Source organism: Rhamphochromis sp. 'chilingali' (genome assembly GCF_963969265.1).
Source record: "Rhamphochromis sp. 'chilingali' genome assembly, chromosome: 1".
Lineage (NCBI taxonomy): Eukaryota > Metazoa > Chordata > Actinopteri > Cichliformes > Cichlidae > Rhamphochromis > Rhamphochromis sp. 'chilingali'.
In genome coordinates, this window is record NC_137929.1 from 2,006,750 (window position 1) to 2,026,229 (window position 19,480).

Sequence of the window (19,480 nt, forward strand, 5' to 3'; positions counted from 1 at the left end):
AAAAGATCCTTTAAATAAAGGAGATGAACATTTAAGTGGGTTTTCCTCCATAACCGCTCAGCTTTACGACAATTACGTTTTATAAGACGAATGTTGTCATTTAACCAGGGTACAGACTTGGAAACAGGCACAGGTCTCATTTTAATCGGACAGATTTCATCTAAGATCGAAAGACAATGATAATTGAATAGATCTATAGAAAAATCGTTTTGTGGGGATAATGTTAAATTAAAAACATCAGAGAACTTCTGTGCTGTGGAGGAGTTTAAAGTGCGGGAAATAACTGTCCGATGAACAGGAGACATAGGCTCATAAAAAGACATATTAAAAAAGACACAATAATGGTCAGAAATAAAAATGTCCTTAGAATAAATATAATCAATATTCAGACCCAAAGAAAAAACAAGGTCCAGTGTATGGCCTTTGTTATGTGTGGGGCCAGATACATGTTGGATAAAATGAAAAGAGTCCATGATGCTGGTAAAACCCCTAGCAAAGAGGTCGGACTCATCATCAACATGTATATTAAAATCCCCCACAAGAAGCAATTTAGACAACCTCATAGTAGAGGACAGAAAATCACTAAACTCGGCTAAAAACGAGCTGTTTGGGCCAGGAGGGCGATAAACCAACGCACAGTAAAAAGGATCCTTCTTTCCGATTTTGATGAGCTGCAGTTCAAAAGACAGAAAGTGTCCAACTTTCACTGAACGGCAGTTAAAACGGCTCCAAAATGCCACCGCGAGGCCTCCTCCACGACCAGATCCTCGAGGCTGGCTAATGACAGAGAAGCCATATGGGCACATTTCAATAGTAGCCGAATAATCCGACCCCCGTTGCCAGGTCTCAGTCAAAAACAGGAAGTCCAGATTTTTAGAAACAATAAAATCGTTAAGCACAAACGATTTATTCGTCAAAGATCGGGTCCAGATTTTTAGAAACAATAAAATCGTTAAGCACAAACGATTTATTCGTCAAAGATCGGGCATTAAAGAGCGCCATAGACAGCGGGGTGAAAACATTGTTGTTGGAAGAAGCTCGAGTTTCTCGAATTAAAGGGCGTAAATTCTCGGGATCAGAGCCTTCACGTTCATATATTCCACTCACCGAGGGGATGAAAAGCCAGTCGACAGGAGAGTCTGGATGAACCCTTCTGAGATAACACGGCCTTGGAGAGCCGGGCCCCCTATATCCAAGTAGGGCCTTGGGAGACAGATTCCTCTCCATATAGCTGTCATGGTAAGTGGGTGTACCATGCCTAGCAAAAATGTCAGTGACGAATTTACCAGCTGCTACCTGAGATGTAGCTTCTTTGACAGCACTGGCTTCAACCCATTTAGTCAAATAGTCAACAAACACGATCAAATAAGCATTACCAGTGGGGGTGCGGGGAAGTGGCCCAACAAAATCCACACCCACATACTGCCAGGGTTTCTGGGGGACAATGGGAACCATAAGACCGGCTGCTTTTTTCTGACTTGGCTTGGTGAGTTGGCACACTGAGCATGAAATCACATAGCGTTTCACATCAGCTGCCATTTTGGGCCAGAAAAACCTAAAACGCAGTCTAGCCAATGTCTTAGAAACACCCAAGTGACCTGCTGTGGGGTGGTCATGGTAATAGTCCAGCAAGGTGCCTCTCATGGAAGTAGGGGCAAACAGTTTCAGCTCTTTCAAAGGGTGCAAAGCACATGTGGACTTGGGTTCTCTGTGATACAAAAGAGAGTCATACACAACATACTGTAACAAGGTGGCATTGTCCGAGCTGTTCAGAGAGTCTGCTTCAATGTCTCTGAGGAGTGGACCTGTGACATGATCGTCTAACTGCAGCTGTCTGAATTGTGAACGGTCAGCCAGAATGACGGGGGGCAGAGTACGAATGTCCAGGCTGCCCATAACAGCATGATCTGGTAAAAGATCAGTCGGCCTGTCACAGGTCAGAGGCAAAGGGTTGCGTGACAGTGCGTCGGGAACTTTGTTCTGTGCACCAGGTTTGTGCACTATTGTGAAATCAAAGTCCTGCAAACGAAGTGACCAGCGGGCGAGTCGGCCCGTTGGGTTTTGACGAGGGCGGAAGTGTTCCAGAGCCCATATCACAGCAAGTCACTCATTCTCTGAAGTGCAGTAGGGGAGTTCAGCTTTGTGAAGGGAGCGACTAGCAAAAGCCACAACGTACTCACGACCCTTGTCATCCTTTTGCATCAACACTGCCCCAAGACCAATGTCACATGCATTGGCGTGAATGGAAAAGGGACGGTTGAAGTCTGGAAATGACAGGATCGGGGCTGATGTGACATGATCCTTCAAAGTGTCCATGGCCCTTCGACAGCTGTCGTCCCAGTGGAAAGCATTGTCCTTTCTGGTGATGGCGTGAAGAGGTTCGGCATGGCGGGCATAATTCTGAATGAAGCGTCGATAATAGCCAGTCAAGCCAAGGAACTGACGGACGTGTTTCACTGAGGTTGGGGTATCAAACTCCTTAACCGCCTTTACTTTGTCCGGATCGGGCTTAACACCTGATGATGTGATGCGGTACCCGAGAAAGGTGAATTCATCGAGGCAGAATTGGCACTTTTTGAGCTTCAATGACAAGCCAGCAGCCTGGAGTCTGCCCAGCACCTCCTCAAGATCCACTAAGTGCTGTTCAAAGGTAGGTGAGGCGATAACAATGTCATCCAGGTAGACTGCGCACGTTTTGTAAATGAGGCCAGCAAGCACACAGTTCATGAGTCTCTGAAAAGTTGCAGGTGCGTTGCAGAGCCCAAAGGGCAGCACCCGAAACTGGAAGAGACCGCAGTGAGAGATGAAGGCAGTTTTAGGCTTCGAGTCCTCTGCTACAGCAACCTGCCAATAGCCTCGCGCTAAGTCCAATGTCGAGACAAACTTTCCTCTTGCCAGAAAGTCCAAAGACTCATCTACACGAGGCAGGGGATAAGAGTCTTTTCGGGTAACTTGGTTGAGCCCTCGAAAGTCCACACAAAACCTTGGTTCCATGGCCGCTCTATTTACAATGACTACAGGAGCTGCCCAAGGGCTTGTGGAAGGTTCAAAGATGTTGTCCTTCAACATTTGTTGCACTTGTTCTTCAATCACACGTTTCTTAGCAGGTGACGTGCAATAGGGTGGGAGATTGACAGGTGTTGCATTGCCAGTCTCTATGGCGTGCTCAGTGAGAGCCGTTCGACCAAGTTGACCATCAAACAAGGAGCTAAACTTGCTGAGCAGATTTAGTAAAGCATCCTTGTTGTTCTCTGAGAGACTTGCTTCAGACAGTTTGGCTGTTAAGTCGGAGCGAACCAAGTCCAAAGACATCAGTGTTCCAGGTGAATGTGAGTAATCATTTTGAAGGTCCTCTTCATTGTCTGCGAGTGGGCAGGGGATGTCCTCAATGTAGACTCGTCTAGTGGGAATGTGAATAGAAACAGAAGCTCTTGCCATAAAATCCATTCCCAGAATGAAAGGAGAGGACAAATCTGGTATTATGGCAAAACGCTGGTAAAAGTTCTTGTTCATGAATATTGAGCCAAATAACACCAACAGGGATACAGGGAGCATTATTGGCGAGGTTAACTGCAGGACCATTCCACTCACTTGTGTTTCTAGGGTAAGAGTCATTTACTTGAACGAGATCTGTTCGTACAGCCGAGAGGGAAGCACCCGTGTCGAGGGTAGCATCCACAGATGAAGCATTGAAGTTCACTTTCGTTCTTAGTGGGGTATTCCAGTGGACTTGTGAAAAATTGTCTTCCAAGTGTCCAAGACTGTGTCCACCCTGTAGTGAATCGGGCGTGTGAGGCTCCGTTAGTAATTGGGGGAAGGTTGGCCTCTGTGAAATGTCCTCCCCCCCCCTGTAGTTTCCCGACTGCCTGTATTGTGGCTGGGATGTGGTGCTGCTTAATTCCACCTTTTCATGGCCAGGGTCAGAGGGGCCAGGTGCTGGCAATGGCTGGACTGGGCCATGCCTAGTGGTGTTCGAGGCTCGTTGTGGGTGTTACAGTTTGGGCAGGTGCGTGTAGTGAACCCTGGCTGAGAGCATTTGAAGCAGTAAGGTTCAGGCTTATAGTTGTCTTTGCTACATAAAGCAGGCTGTGGTCTTTGTGGTCCAAGCACTGAGTGAAGCTCATGAGCACGTAGCAGCAGGTCCATTACAGAAGTGACATTAGCGCCATACAGGGCAACTCTGTATTTTTCGAGAGCATGTTTACTAATTAGGTCAATTCTGTCTTTTTCAGGTGGGGGGCTCTTCAGTTTGTCAAACTCACTCAACATGTGGGCGACAAAGGTTGGGAGTGGCTCATCCTGAGCCTGAACACGATCCAAAATTCCTCTCAGGATGCATTCTTGGTTGTCGGAGGGCAGAAAAACTGTCTTAAACAGTTGACAGAATTGAGCCCATGATGTGATGTGGGAGCTCAGTGCCTTGAACCATTTCCCGGGCTCTTTTGCAAGAAAGTGTGGCAGTTCGTTTAGCAATTGCCCATCAGTTAGGTTCAATGAGGCTTTGTATGTGCCAACTGCATTTAACCAGTCCTCAGGTTGCACTTTTCCGTCCCCAGCATACACAGGAGGCTCCAGCTTTGCGTGATGTAAAGCTGCCGCAATCACTCTGGAAGTGCTGCTGAGTTTAAGTGAGTGAGATGGGAGGAAAGGATTTGTAGGTTGAAATGGGTTGCTGGGCAGGAACGGATTGGTACTGTTGGTGGGTTCAGTTTTGTCCATCACATGAACATGAGGTGTCGATGTGGCCATTGGGAAAACAGGAGACTGTGGGACTGCAGGAGGGGGAGAGTTCCCCGTTGTGAGTTGGTCCCACTGCCTTAGTAAACTCTGCTGTATGTTCAGTGAGTCACGTAAACAATCACTAAGCTTATTCACCTCAGTTCTTAACTCCACCACTTGTTGGCTAAGGCTAGGAGTCACATTTTCAACTATCTGGCACATAGGTAACGAGGTAAGTTCCATGTCTGAGTCAGAGTCATCTGGGCAGTGTGCCATTGCGATTTCAAAAAAATTAAGCCGCTCCAAGGCACAGCGCAGTTATTGATATAGCAGTAAAAGAGTCACTTAGGTCAGACTAGAAAGACAAAACTGCAAAAATGCGTTCAAGATTAAATTTAGAAAAACCACATATAAAATTTCGCCCAACAACTGTGTCTCTCTCCCCTCCCTCCAGGACATTTACAGCACCCGTCTCACTAAAAAAGCCCTTTGCATAGCGGCTGATCCCACGCACCCAATGCAAAGCTTCTTCAAGCTGCTGCCGTCGGGGAGGAGACTGCGGAGTCTCCAGGCCAGGACCAGCAGGCTGAAAGACAGCTTCATCCATCAGGCTGTCAGGAAGCTTAACTCCCTCCCGATTCTGCCCCCTCTCCCCTCTCTCCTCCACGGTCTCACTGAACTCTGTCACACACACACAAACACACACACTCTCTGACTCACTCACTGGCCTGCACCAGTTACCAGTCACTTTGTGGAGCATTGGACTGCCATTACCTCATAAGACTTTGTTGTTACACTTTCTCTTACCGTACACTACTAAATCTCCATTTGCACTATTTGCCTATTTGCACTACTCTGCCTGGTTTACACTCAATGTCACTTACCCATTATATTGTATATTGTATAGCTTTCTTGTTATATGTAAAATTGTATTTATTTAAATTTTTACTTTTTAATTATTTTACTTGCATTTTTAATCACTTTTATATTTAAATATATTTAAATGTTCATTTGCTATTTATCTAGGGATTGAGAGTAACGCAATTTCTATTCTCTGTATGTCCTGTACATGTGGCAGAATCGACAAATAAAGTTGACTTTGACTTTGAAATTAGACTGGAGTGATCAGAACCATGTTATTACAATAGCATGTCTGCAACACTAGAGCTCAATGCAAGATTAGTTTTAAGTCGTTTCGTTATACTGTGCCGAAGGCCAGCACCAACGGTTGTAGTCGGCCAAGCTATCACTTACATGTGCTACAGTCAGTCTCAGCAGAGGGAAAGGGGAATGAAAAGCCAGCAGAAATGTTCATGTCCAGGCTCTCCACAGAAGAATTAATCCTTAGAAGACGAAACCAACAACAAATAAAAAATCCACGGAGTCCATTCGCGTCGCGGAGTCAGCTTCTCTCTTTTTCTTTCTCCCAAGCGGAGCAGCGGCACACCACGGTATCCAGAAATTAGTCGGGTCCCACCTGAGCTGAGGCTGCGGCCATGGCTGGAGAAAACGTCCGAGCGTCCGCAAAACTGGGGGGATTTCCGAGACAGTTCACGTGCTAGAAGAGAAGAATCCTCGGCGGGATGCAAAAATTGTCTGAAGTCCAAGGGGAAAAAGTTCGGGCACCAGTTGTAACGTGCAGTGGAGATGAAGCCAGCCGCAGAGGTGTGCAGGTGGATAGCGAATGAGAAACAGCTTCTGACTTTCCAAAAAGTACTCATTTATTTACAATATCAAAAATAAAAGTGCTACCTCTACCACACATTACTAAAGAGCACACTAGTTCGCGTACACACGGGAGCATCCATTACAGGAGGAGTGCGAAGAAGAACAAAAAGGGGGTGACACCAGTCGTGAGACAGGAGGCGCCGCCATGTGGTGATACACTGCATTACAATAGCAACTGTTACAATATAAATATTGTTCTGAGAGGCTTTTTGTTGGTTGAGTCTGAAATTGATTGTATGTATAATTCATATCCTTATAAAAAGGCAGAAATATGGTGTTTTATTAATAAACTTACATTTATGGATATAAAATAGCTAAAAGTATTAACAATTTTTTTATAAAAAAACATTTATCATTCTTCCTGGGGAACTTAAAGAAAAAGAATAAAACATTTTCCATCGTAAAGAAAACTCCCTTAAAATATGGACAATAACAAAACTGCTAAATTCTTCCAGAATCTCTGTGTAGAGGAACCAAAAGAGATGTGCCACAGTTTCTGGATGATCCCCACAGAAAGTTCAATTAGTATTTATGTCTCTTTTAAATGTCACCATATAGTGACTGGCTGGGTCACATTTATGAAGAATTTTATATGAGATTTCCTTCACCTTGTTCACAATTAGATATTTATGGGATCATCCAGACTGTCTTCCAGGTGATATCTGGAACATGTCGGTTCCAGTAAGATATTCTATATATGGGAGAGACATGATATCTTCTTGGAATAAACTACGTATTCTCTTATTGCTGTTACCAAGTTCCTGTGAAAAGCAGATTTTTCCCACTGCTGACTCAGCTGGATCAGGGAGAGTGACTGAGGCAGATATTGAGCTGTCAGTGTTTTTATATAACATTAAAGTCCCTGAGGGTATGGCACCAAGCACCATTGAGAATTCCCCAACAGTGTTTGACAAGTTTGACAAGCATCTTGACTTTTGGTCTTTGGATGTTAACAGTCCTGGATATGTGACTTCTTGTTTAACAGAAATGTTACAGTGAGCATTTGCAGTGCAGCCTTTAATTGCTAGTAATTCACATTTTTTTAGATTTCGACATAAAGCAGATGCCTCAGAGAAATCACTAATAACACTAAGGGCTGGACGGATTTGATTTGCATTCTTCAAGAAGAGTGTGGTGTCATCAGCTAGCTGGCTGATGATGAGCTCCTTATCAGCTGTGCTGATTCCTTGTATAACAGGTCAAATCTCGGGATGGAGTCTTAATCGTTTTAATTGAGCTATTGCCATTCGTGTACAAGGTTTTGATAGCTTTACAGAAAAATGCCAAATTTTTCCAAAGACTGGAAAATAAATTGATGTTCAATTGTATCAAAAGCCTTTTAAAAATCCAGGAAGAGAATGAAGCTATAGTCAGATACCAAATCAGAGTAATCAAGTAGATCTAAAACCAGTCTCATGTTCTTAGAAAGGTGTCTGTTTCTCATAAAGCCTGATTGTGTCTCATCGATAATTGTGTCCAAGAACTCTTTCATTCTGTTAGCAAGTACTAAAGCCATAATCTCATAGTCATCATTAGGGATGGGTATCGTTTAGGTTTTATCCGATACCGGTGCCAAATCGGTACTTTTGAAACGGTGCCGGTGCTCAAACGGTGCTCAAACGGTGCTCAAACCGGTGCTTAAAGAATGGAGAACATAAAATTGGTCCAAAAACCTCTCATGTTCAGCTGGTTTTGTGTAAAAAGATAACAATGTTAGCCTTTTCTGCAGCTATGGGGGATATATGGTATCACTCTTAGCTGGAAGCAGTGCTTAACCAATGGAAAAAATACAAACTTTATCCAAAAACCTCTCATGTTTAACTGTTTCCCTCTTTTTCTTTGGTCATTTTAGCCTTTTTGGCCAGGGTGAAGGGAGTATCTGCCATCAAACAAGAAGACAGCCGCATGTAGCTATGATGATGTTTGCTAGTTCACCTTACATGCATTAATGTAATAACGTGGTTAGCCTACTCAACGTAAATTACACGCGAACAACAGAGAAGAACGGCTGCTGCTGCCATCAAATACGGTGCATTTCTCGGCTTTAAAAAACCCGCTATGCGTCGCCAGGTGTTTCATCGGATTTGAGGTGTTACCTCCTTTGACAGTATCACAGTATCAGCTTAAAGCACTTGTTGCAGGCTGCTGAGTTTGCATATTTTGCTGTGAAGTACAGCCAGACTTTTGACCGCTTCGTCTTGGGCATTTCTAATCGGTAGCTCTGCTCTAACAGAACGTACGTACCTGGCCCCGCCTACTATCCTCGGAAACGTAAAATGATTGGCTAGAAGTGTATCAAGGCTCAGGAAAAAAAGCACTGAAATAAAGCACCGAAATGTGCGCTGCTTTTCGGTCTGGTTACTACCGTTTATGTCAGAACCGGTGCCATGACACCGGTACCCATCCCTAGTCATCATTGAGCAGACAGATGGGTCTCCAATTATCAATAAGAAGTAAGTCTTTGTTTGGCTTTGGAATAAGTGTTATGAGACCCTGAGTAAGAGTAGGAGGGAGGATGTTATTCTCTACACTTCCTATGAAAAGCTGCAGTAAGAACGGAGCCAGGAGATTAGAAAATGATTCATAAAACTCTGCAGTTAAACCATCTGTGCCGGGAGATTTGTTGGCCTTAAGTGCAGAAATAGGATTACAAACGTCCTCCACAGTCAGAGGGCTGTCACAGTGACTTCTATCTTCCACAACAATAGTTTTTAGGTTTTTAATATTATTGAGAAACAGCGTTGAGACATATATATATATATATTCTACTTTTCTAAATGATTGACTATTTCAATGGAGAACCTAAATGACACGGACCCGTGTTTGTTATTACATATCTCTATTTTGAATGTGACAAGTCTATCATTCCCTGTTATTCATACGTATTAACAGAGTTTTTGGCCTTTTTTTCCTCTATAACAGTTAATTGACTCTTTACAGTGGCCTGCTATGGTTAATAATAACATGTTCAGTCATGAGTGAAATCAAAGCTTTTCTTCACTTTAGCATTTAACATTCCCAACAATATAATGTGATACCTTAATTAAAACACAGCTAATAAAACACAATTTTCTTAATGCAACCATCAGTGACTCAACATTAGCAACCAAAGGGTTCAGTCTGCAGCTCACACTCATGTGAAGCTACAGCCTCCCCCTTTAGTCTCTGTCATCCTTCTGCTCCTGCAACAACAAAGCAAGACAAAACCTCCACCCTTCTTCTACAGGCTGGGTGAATTGTTGTGGACATTCACTAATCCTAAAGTCGGCACCGTTTTTGTCTCAGTATCAAGTCAGTTAAACTTTTAGTCGTCAGTCCATCACAGTCCAGTCACATGCATACATCCACACACATTCATACCAGATATTGCTGATAATGGAGTCTCACGCGCAGCCTATTCGAGCCTCCATCACCAGCAAGATGACGTCATCATTTTAAAGGAAAACAGCTCCTTGTTTTTGGACTGGATTGACTCGCTGCAATCCTTTTAGGCTCAGGATTTCTCATGTGATCAATGTCACATATAAGTGAATTTCTCCCAAGCCCATTATAATCATGGAGAAAAACACTTTGCCACTGTTTCCAGTAAGAATATTTTATAGCGCTTTAAAGTTCAACCTCTCAGGTCTGGATTAAAGAGCTGATTTGTTAAATCGGGAACTCACAAAATACCAAAATATCACCAGCGGTGGATTTACTTGATTCAATAGTGGACACTGGTTGCACACAAAGGTTTTGCTTTGGCAGAAACTTAAACAACTGAGTTAAATCAACACAACCTTTTCATATTCAGTAAACCTGCATGTTGTGTTCATAAAACACGATTGAAACATGTTCAGATGGAGTAAGTTGAGCTCCTGGAACATTTTAATCCTTCAATTGAAATTGAATGGGTCTACAACAACTACCATCCTCCTATCTCTATCCTGGTTGCAGCAGGGCTGGGAAATAACCCTGAAGTGATAGGTTACCAGGCAGGGTACACCCTGGACAGCTCACCAGTCTATCAGATAGAAACACACAGCCGTTTACATTCATGGATAATTTAGCCCAGGACCTTCTTACTGTGGAGCAACAGCACTAACCAGCATGCCAACAATGGAGGAAATACAGGAAAGCTATGATTTCCTGTATTTGAGGCAGAATTCTTTTGTTCTTGCCCTTGACAGGTTAATCCACAATAAATAGCAACAGCATGCATGTGGTGTGTGTGTCGTTGTCTGCCTCTTATAACTCCAGTGATTTTCCTGTAGTTTGAAATCTTATGCGGTGTTGACACAATAATTTGTTGTAAACCAGGAAATTCCCAACTGTGGTAGAAAGCACAGCTTAGCCTTAGCAAATGTTCAAAGAAAAGTCGTCACTTCCTGATTTCTGCTTCACTGATAAATATTGTCACACTGGGGTTTTTGCAAATGATATCAGTGAGCACTGTGTGGCAGCTGGAGTCAGACAACTGAAGCTCCCACAATCAAGACCACAAACAGCTTTCAAAGGAGATTTGAAGCTTTTCTGGCAGCAAGCTTCATGATTTATGGGACTGGAACTGGAACAGAAACTACCTGATCACCAATGGTGAGCTGGCATGGAATTATTTTTATGACATTTAATCAAAGTTATAAATAAGCATGCCCATTAACACATAGTGAGTGAGCATTTTGTCTTCCCACGCAGTGAACAGCGGATGCTAATGTTTTTGTCACTTTTTACAGAGTCAAACTCAAAGTAAGGTCAGTGCTTCCACGCTTTAAACGCTGCACGCTCACACTCTCTCCACACTCGATAGATTATCCATTGTTCATCTGCACACAGCTGCGGTTTTAGTAACGCAGTAACGCAGCGTGCTTACGGGAAAGTAACAGTAATCTAATTACCTTTTTTGCAATAGTAATCCCTCACTTTACTCGTTTCTTGAAAAAAGTAATCGGATTACTGCCCATCTCTGGTTGGAGCTGTGCACTTGTGGGTTCCACCTTGTGTACACGTTTATCTTTGCTGTGTGTACTTGTACCTCTGAGTGGAAGCTGAACTCTTGAGTTCGAGTATCGAAGCATCAGCTGTGACGTTAAAGTCCAAACAGCTCGTTCATTTGACGTGCAAATGAACGAAGGTAACGCCGTTTTCATGTGGATGTGTCACTGAGACACTTTCCACATCCACAGCTCACAAAATGGGAAAACTATAGAAGTATAACAATGAAGAAGTTACTATGTTACGGGTCCCAAGGATGAAGACCTCGATGACAAATATGTTACCTGTAAAAGCAGGTGAAGAGCAGAGTAAGGAAGACACGATGCGTCTCTGCTTTCCTCCAGAACGTGTCTGAGTCTGATTTATTTCACACAAATAAATGCTATAAAACACTAAACATGAGCTTTCAATATACTGTTCAGCTGGTTCCTCATTCACATCAATTACATTTACTTATTTCACAACATCAGTGAAATATACTCTTTTTAACTGGTTCAGTTTCTCAAGTTCACACTTCTTTCCATAACAGCTACATCCTTTTATCATATCAATAAACACATCACATTGTCTTCTGCAGTGTCTTACTGGCTAAACAGTTCTATTCAATAACAGCATTGGTAAATACATTACATTTGTTCCCTCCAGTAATTTACTGGCAAAATCACTATTTAGTGCATCATGAAACACAGCTTGTTTAATCAACCCATGAATGCCTCTGTTAGCTACACAGAGTTGCTCAGAGTGCTTGTGTTACACTAGCTAATCTACTCAGTCACTTTAACAGAACTATTAACATTCACATCTCACAGAACTGATTTGATTGGAGCATTACAACACGTTTGCACAGAGCATAGGAGCGCACTGACTCTGCTTCACGAGCGCTCCACCTAACGAGCGGGCTCGCGGTGCGGTCGCGCGGGACACTCCTCTGGTTTTCTCCCGTGTTTACATATAAATAACTTTGGCGGACCGCCTTAACTCTCCCATTCACATTAACGTGGGTAACCATGGTGACAATAAACAACATTTTCGGTGCGAGCACCGTGTACCGACCTGTAAAAGCAGGTGAAGAGCAGAGTAAGGAAGACACGATGCGTCTCTGCTTTCCTCCAGAACGTGTCTGAGGAAGCAGCGGAAGGTGGGCTCCACTTACTGCTCCCCGAAACCCCGGAGCAAGCACCAAAGTTCCGCCCTCACTGCTTTCTAACATAAAATGAATCCCTGTTACATGGATTTTCTATCCTCTTAAAGAAACTGAAAATAAATACATATAGCAATGAAAAATGTCCCGTTACATGAGTGTTTTACACAAAATAATATTCATGTGGTCATTCCCTCACAGGGGTGCCACAACTACACTGCTGTTTTGACAGAGACACAGTGTGTTTATCTAACTTGGCTGAAGCCAAAGTTCTCCAGACAAATTCAGTCTGTTTCTGCCAAGTGTGAACTCACTGGATGAGCGCCAGATACACAGAATCAAAAAGGGATAAATTACTTTTCTTATGTCATGTTCCCGTCACAAACTGGCTCAAGGAGAGGGGAAGCAGGAGTCCACAGATGAAATGTTCCTATAAATAAAGTGGAATTTATTCAAACTTTACCAAAACTTCAACACATCAAATACAAGCAGTTCAGCAGGGAGTGGATGTGTGTTGCATGTGCCAGGTGGATGCAGAGAGAGGCCAGGGCCACGTTCAAACCTGAACACGCTGCACAGTGTTTTGTTCCATTTGTTAGGGATGAATGAAATGCTTCCTTGAAAGGATGTGTGCAGTCACCAGTGGGCGTGGAAGCATGTGCGCCCTCATTTGGTGGGTGTGCAAGAAAAGTCATCCTGTCACACAGCAATGCCTACATAAATCACACCACTCTGCTTAAAATAATAATGTTTAGTGAAGCAGGTGAAGCAAAGGGCTGCTTTTAATAGGCTGGGAGACCCAGGTGTGCTGCTTTAGCTGCTGAGCCTCTTATGACAGAACAGCGGAGAGTGGTAAGAAGGGAGGAGGGGGTCTGGCTGTGTTTGTGAACGATAGATGGTGTAACTCTGGGCATTTCTCTATCAAAGAGACGCTATGCTGTAAGGACATTGAGCTGCTAGCGGTTAGCGTGAGACCGTACTATCTACCACGAGAGTTTACACACGTGATTATGATAGCTGTGTATGTCCCGCCCTCTGCTAACGCTGCAGCAGCCTGTGAGGTCCTGCACACTGTAACCAGCAGACTCCAAACACAGCACCCTCAGGCCCTTTTCCTGATCTCTGGGGACTTTAAAGATGATGTAACCATTTAATTATGGTTACATAATTAATTATGTAATTAATTATGCAAAATGCAAAACGCTCAGCTGTGTCTCCAATCAAAGCTCTGTAACTTCAGAGGTGATGTTCATATGTTGACTAATGGTTTTCTTTCATTTTTGATGTACTGCAGAATATTTGTATAAAATCCAGGCCAGGAAAATCTCCTTCATGTGTTTCTGTGTTTTGTCTTCAGCTACGTTGACACAAAGGCCTCTGCTGTGATGCTCACACCTTTGATAAAGTCTGGAGAGTGTCAGCTTCCTGTTTATAGATACAAAAATATGTAATGTTGTGAACTCTGGCCGCAGCGGCGCAAGAAAAAGGAGAATTACGGGAAGCACTCACAACAGGTAAAATCAAAATAACAAAGTAAAGTAGGATAAAATAAAAACCAACAAAAGAACAACACAATATACTTCCCCGTACTGTTACTGCTAACCTCTGTTAACCTAGTAACTCTTACCTTCTAACTGACAGCTGGTCAATAAACGAGCTCCATAAACGCTCCATATTCACCTTTACATGGAATATAAAGGGAAAAGAAGAAACACAGTGCTGTGTCAGCGTTAGACATATAGATATATCCTTGCTTTTAATACATTTGAAGGTGGGTGGGAGAGGTGCTTCTCCGCGTAGTCTACGGTCTCTTTGGGATCGCTAAAGCTTTTCCTCACATCACCATGGGTCACTAACAGCTTTGCAGGGTATAGCAGTCTGTACCTGACGCCGGTCATCCCACGTAGTCTTCCTCTCATATTTGCAAATGCGGCTCTGCGTTTCCAACAGAGGGAGGGAAATCTGGGAGGATGTTTATTTTAAAAACCCTTATACATCAGGTTCTTGTTCTCTGCAGCTTTCAGCAGAATTTCCTCACCAATGTGGTAGTAGTGCAATCTCAAGATGATGGGCCGAGGAAGATGACTTTGTTTGGGACGCTGGCGATTCACTCTATGTGCTCGATCGATGAGTGGCTTCTCCTCGAGAGATAGCGCCTCCGCCAACAGGTGTGAACCAACTCAGTCATCTTGGGTCCCTCTGTGCCTTCTGGTGTTCCTGCAGTTCTTAAATGATTCCTCCTGGAGTGCCTCAAGAGCTCCACGTCTCTCATCTAACTTCTTTACCTCCGCAGACAAACGCTCCACAGTGGCCTGGAGAGTGGCGATGGTGTCAGAGTGGTTCGAGGCACAGTCCTGCAGTTCAGTCAAAGTGTTATCATGCCTGGCCACGTCGCTTTTTATGTCCGAAATTGAGGGCTGGATGCTCTGGTTCAAGGATGATATCTCGCCTCCTATGGTGGTAGAAATCTCTAATATGCAAGTGTCCAGTGCTAGTTAGTTAGTTCTAGTGGTTAGTGGGGCTTTATTTGATGATTCTAGTGTGTGTTACATTGTTGTCATATTGTTGAGTCGCAGAGCTGTACAGTGTTACAGTTTCTGTAGAGTCTGGTATAAGGAACTCAGATCCCTCTGTGAATAATGTTCACTGAAACTGATCTGTAGTTAATGAACTAGTCAGGATTTACACTAGAGAATGTTTCTGCCATTACATGGCCTGTATTTGTAGAGCGCTTTACTCGTCCCTAAGGACCCCAAAGTGCTTTTTTGCCCAAGGACACAACGACCGAGACTGTCCAAGCCGGGGCTCGAACCGGCAACCTTCCGATTACAAGACAAGCTGCCAACTCTTGAGCCACGATCGCCCCACATATTGTTGTCTTTTGTTGCAGACACCAAGTGTTGAGATCCTGTCTCAACCTCCTACATTCTTCCAGCAGGTTACACATTATTTTTTGTATTTGGAATCAAATATATGTGTCAGTTGGGCCTAGTGCAGGGGTCAGCAACCTTTAACACCCAAAGAGCCTTTTGGACCCGGTTTCCACGCAAAGGGTCAGGGTTCGGGAAAACACTGGGAGCCGCAAATACTTTGTGACATCTAAAATGAAGATAACACTGTGTATATTGTTTTTACCTTTATGCTTTGTGTGAACAACTACAGTGTGTTGCTTATGAAATCCATGAAGTGCTACAGAGAAAATTACATTTGATTTATGTAATGAACACATTTTGAGCTCTTAAAGAAATATAACAAAGGAAAGCTGAACTGCAATGATCCATGTAGCAAACACAAACTGTTATATCGCCTTTGGGCTTTTGGAGCCTTGACCTGACTTTTAAAAAAAGCGCGTTCATGCAAACATCGTCGGGTCTGCCGTGATATGTTTACAACGGGACTTCTGCTCCTGAACCTCTGCGCACAGCGTCTGCAGGTCGGGGCTGTACGAAGTCACTTTATCTCTACAGGACTGTAAGCTGTCGTCTGTGAGGCGTGAGCGTGTTTGTTTGAACACAGTTCACGGTGGAGAACAGCTGCTGACATAATGTGGATCCCAAGATCCATAACTGGCCTACCTGGGGCTGAAAGTCTCCATAAATGCAGGCGTTTCGGCGGCTACACCGGCTTCCACCAGTGTGACGCTTATTTTGAGAAAATAATAGAATATAAATGTATTTTTCTATTTCAATATCACAATAATCTTCCAATGTAGAACTACAAGTTAAAAAAGAAGTAACATAAATCAAATCCACTTCAGCTAAATACTTCTCATTTATTTCCATCTTACATGCTGTGACTGCAGCCATTCCCACATCTCTGTGAATGGGACTCATGGACATGGATCAGTGGTTGTTGATCAATGGTCCTGAGAATCTGCATAATTAAGATGAAGGAACGGAGCTCCCAGCCCATCGTTCCTGCAGCTGCTTTCAGTCTTTATGCAAATGTCCTGTTTGTAAGACTGAAACCTGCAGCTGAGACTGAAGACGTCACCTGATGATGACGACACGTTTCTCCCACAAAACGCTGCGTCCAGATGAACAGAAGCAACAGACTCACTTTCCTGGATGATTGAGATGCATCAAGACTTCATTGTGTGTTACTTCTCATTCAGCACAGACACATTATTCCTGTTAGGTCATGTCAGCTGTCACTCAGTACAAGCACAACTGTGAACAACACAAACTTCTCTTCAATGTGTCACAGAAACACTAAGTGTGAGAGCCTGTATGACACACAGGACAGACTGTAAGCTCTGCTGGCTGCACAGCACTTTGTAGCAGTTTTCCAACATGTCCTCCACCCGTGATGTCAGTGGTGGGACCCCAGTCACAGCACTCAGCACCACCTCCTTTAAATGTATTTTATAGCAGTTCCTCCCGTTACTTGGTGCAACGCTTCTTAAATGTGTTTTTGCAGGATAAAACACAGCAGGTGGTGTAGAGAGGACGTCAGCTGACGGAGCAGAGGGAGGCAGACTGTGGATAAATGACAGAGTGAGAGGAGAGCAACCATGACAGAAGCACAGGTGTGGCAGATAGAAGTGGCTTTATAGACACTTATTGTCAGTCCTCGTGCATGCTGTGGAAATAAGTGTCTGTGTCATGAGGTGACATGTGAGCTTATCTTTGGTCAATAAAGCTGAACGACCAGTTTTCACTTTGCTTGTTACGCTTGTTTAGTGACGTCTGGGTTTCTGTGGAGCCCGAATTTTGATGAGTTCTGGTGAAATCATCTGAGATCATCTGAGCATCGGTGAAGAGTCAGCAGAGAAAGTGTGGGACAGAAGTTTGCTTTGGACACATGGACTGAAATCAAAAAGTAACAAACAGGATTTCCAATGGACAGTATGGAGAAGTGAAAGTACACAAAGGCTGTGCTGGAACACGTGTGTTACACTTTTTGACAGCTGAGAACAAAACACAATATTTTGCATCATCTCTGCAGTGTCTCTTCTTTCCTCTGCTGTTGTGCTTTTAGCTCCAAACTGTTTCAAATGGTTTGTCAGCAAGCTGACCTCTGACCTCTGCAGTACTAACTCCTGACCCGTACAAAGAGCGGGCGTTTCTGACCTTTGACCTGCAGCTGTATGTCTCTCAGTCTCAGTTCTTCTCTCCGTCACTGATGGAGCAGGTGTAGTTGCTGCTGACAGTCAGTCGTTTGTTTTCTCAGAGTGAGGCTGAAGTCTGAACTGTTCAGAGCATCAGGTCTCATCAACGTGCGCTGCTGTAACGCCGCTTTGTCCTCTGAGATCACCAGGTATGAAACCTGAGTGCTGACAGAGCAGCATGTTCCCCCTCATTCACCTCCACCACCACAGCCAAGGCATGCTGGGAAACTGAGGACACACAGACGGAGAACTGAAGTGTCTGCTGTGTGTTCATCTCAGAGTCCTCACAGGTGACACATTAGCTCCAGAACACCAAGCCAGGTGTTTGAAGCCTGACAGGGATTCTTCCCATCCAGAGGGAGGATTTAGCTGCACAACAATGAACATTAGTGTGTAGTTTAGAAACACAGACTGTGCCTGCACTGCATCTAGTGAAGAAAAGTGTTACTGCGAGAGAACCAGGCTCCTTTAAAGCAGCTGATATTAAGGTTGAAAAATCAACAATAAGCTGATGTAATCAACGTTTCACAAAATGGTCAGCAGCTAAAATCTGGAGCCGTTCTTTGGTGGTAATTAACAGTTTGTTCTTGTTAGCTAATTATGTCATTAAAGGTAGCAGCAGAAGCCTTGTGTTGAAAGCCCATTCACTCACACATTCACACAGTATGTGTGTGTCTGTGTTACACTGTGGACATCCCTTCTGTTGGAGCGCCATCTTGTGGCAGGTTTAAGAAATGTTCTTCTTGTAAATCCAAACTGATGCACCTCCATAGCAGACTGTGGAGGCTTTCAGTGACATGAAGACTTGATTTATACTGTCATATTCTCCTGTTACACAAAGCACAGCACGCTGAACATGGATGAACTGAAACTCCCAGCATCTGACTGAGGAAAAGCACAAATCATTCTCACACTGACTCCTGCTTGATTTTAGATTTGCTTTCAAATCCTCACACTTTCATATGAAGCACTAAATGGGCTCCAGACTGTTTATCTCAGCTTCCTGTCAAACACACTGCTGCTCACACCGAGGCTCAGTTTACTCCTCCAGCCTGGCTTAACCTGCTGTCTGTTAAAAACAGTCCCACACTCCTCTGTTTAATCCTTCTGATCAGACTCTTTGATTTTGTATTGTTTTTACCTGAAGTTGTGTTTTTGACATGGTTCTGTCTGTGAAATAAAGCTCACACACACACTGCTACAGTCCTTCATACACTTAGAAACGAAGCTGCTCCTTTCCTCAGTGCTGACACATAAAGAAGAGTTGGTTTTATATCCAACACGTCTCTGTTCCAGAAAACAGCTTCAGCAGCCTCTGAGTCTGAACTTGGAGTTGGTTATAAGCCACAGGCCTGTGTGCACAGCAATGAGGAAATATAATGCAGTAAGTGAAACATGGATGTGTGGAACAGATTATCCCAAAGGTTGATTCTGTTCATCTGGACGTTCTCAGTGAAACATTTGGTCTCTCGGTCAGGTGACTCCTTTAGTCTCAGCTGACTGCAGCTTTCCAAACCTTTGTCACTGGATCACTCACTTCATCTCCAACGTGTCCCTGACACAGACAGCTGGAGCCGTTACAGCAAAATCATTGATCATCGTTTTTAGAACATTAGCTGGTGTTGGTGGGCAGGCTAGCAGTGCTAATTGTTAGCACTAGTTCTGCTGCTCTCCCTTTGTCTCTGTTATTGTTGGTCTTTAGTGAACAATAGAAAGTGTCTTCATGAGACTGTTGCCTAATGTTCAAATGTAGATAACACCACCTGCACCAACCTGTTACACAGCACAACCCTCTGGTGTAGCTTTGCCCA

General features: G+C 43.7%; 1 pseudogene across 1 annotated transcript in view; it reads left to right on the plus strand.

The window, feature by feature from the left end:
* Window positions 1-19,480, plus strand: part of LOC308399140 (protein NLRC3-like) — a 125,413-nt pseudogene that overhangs the window by 75,934 nt on the left and 29,999 nt on the right. The window lies entirely within an intron of this gene.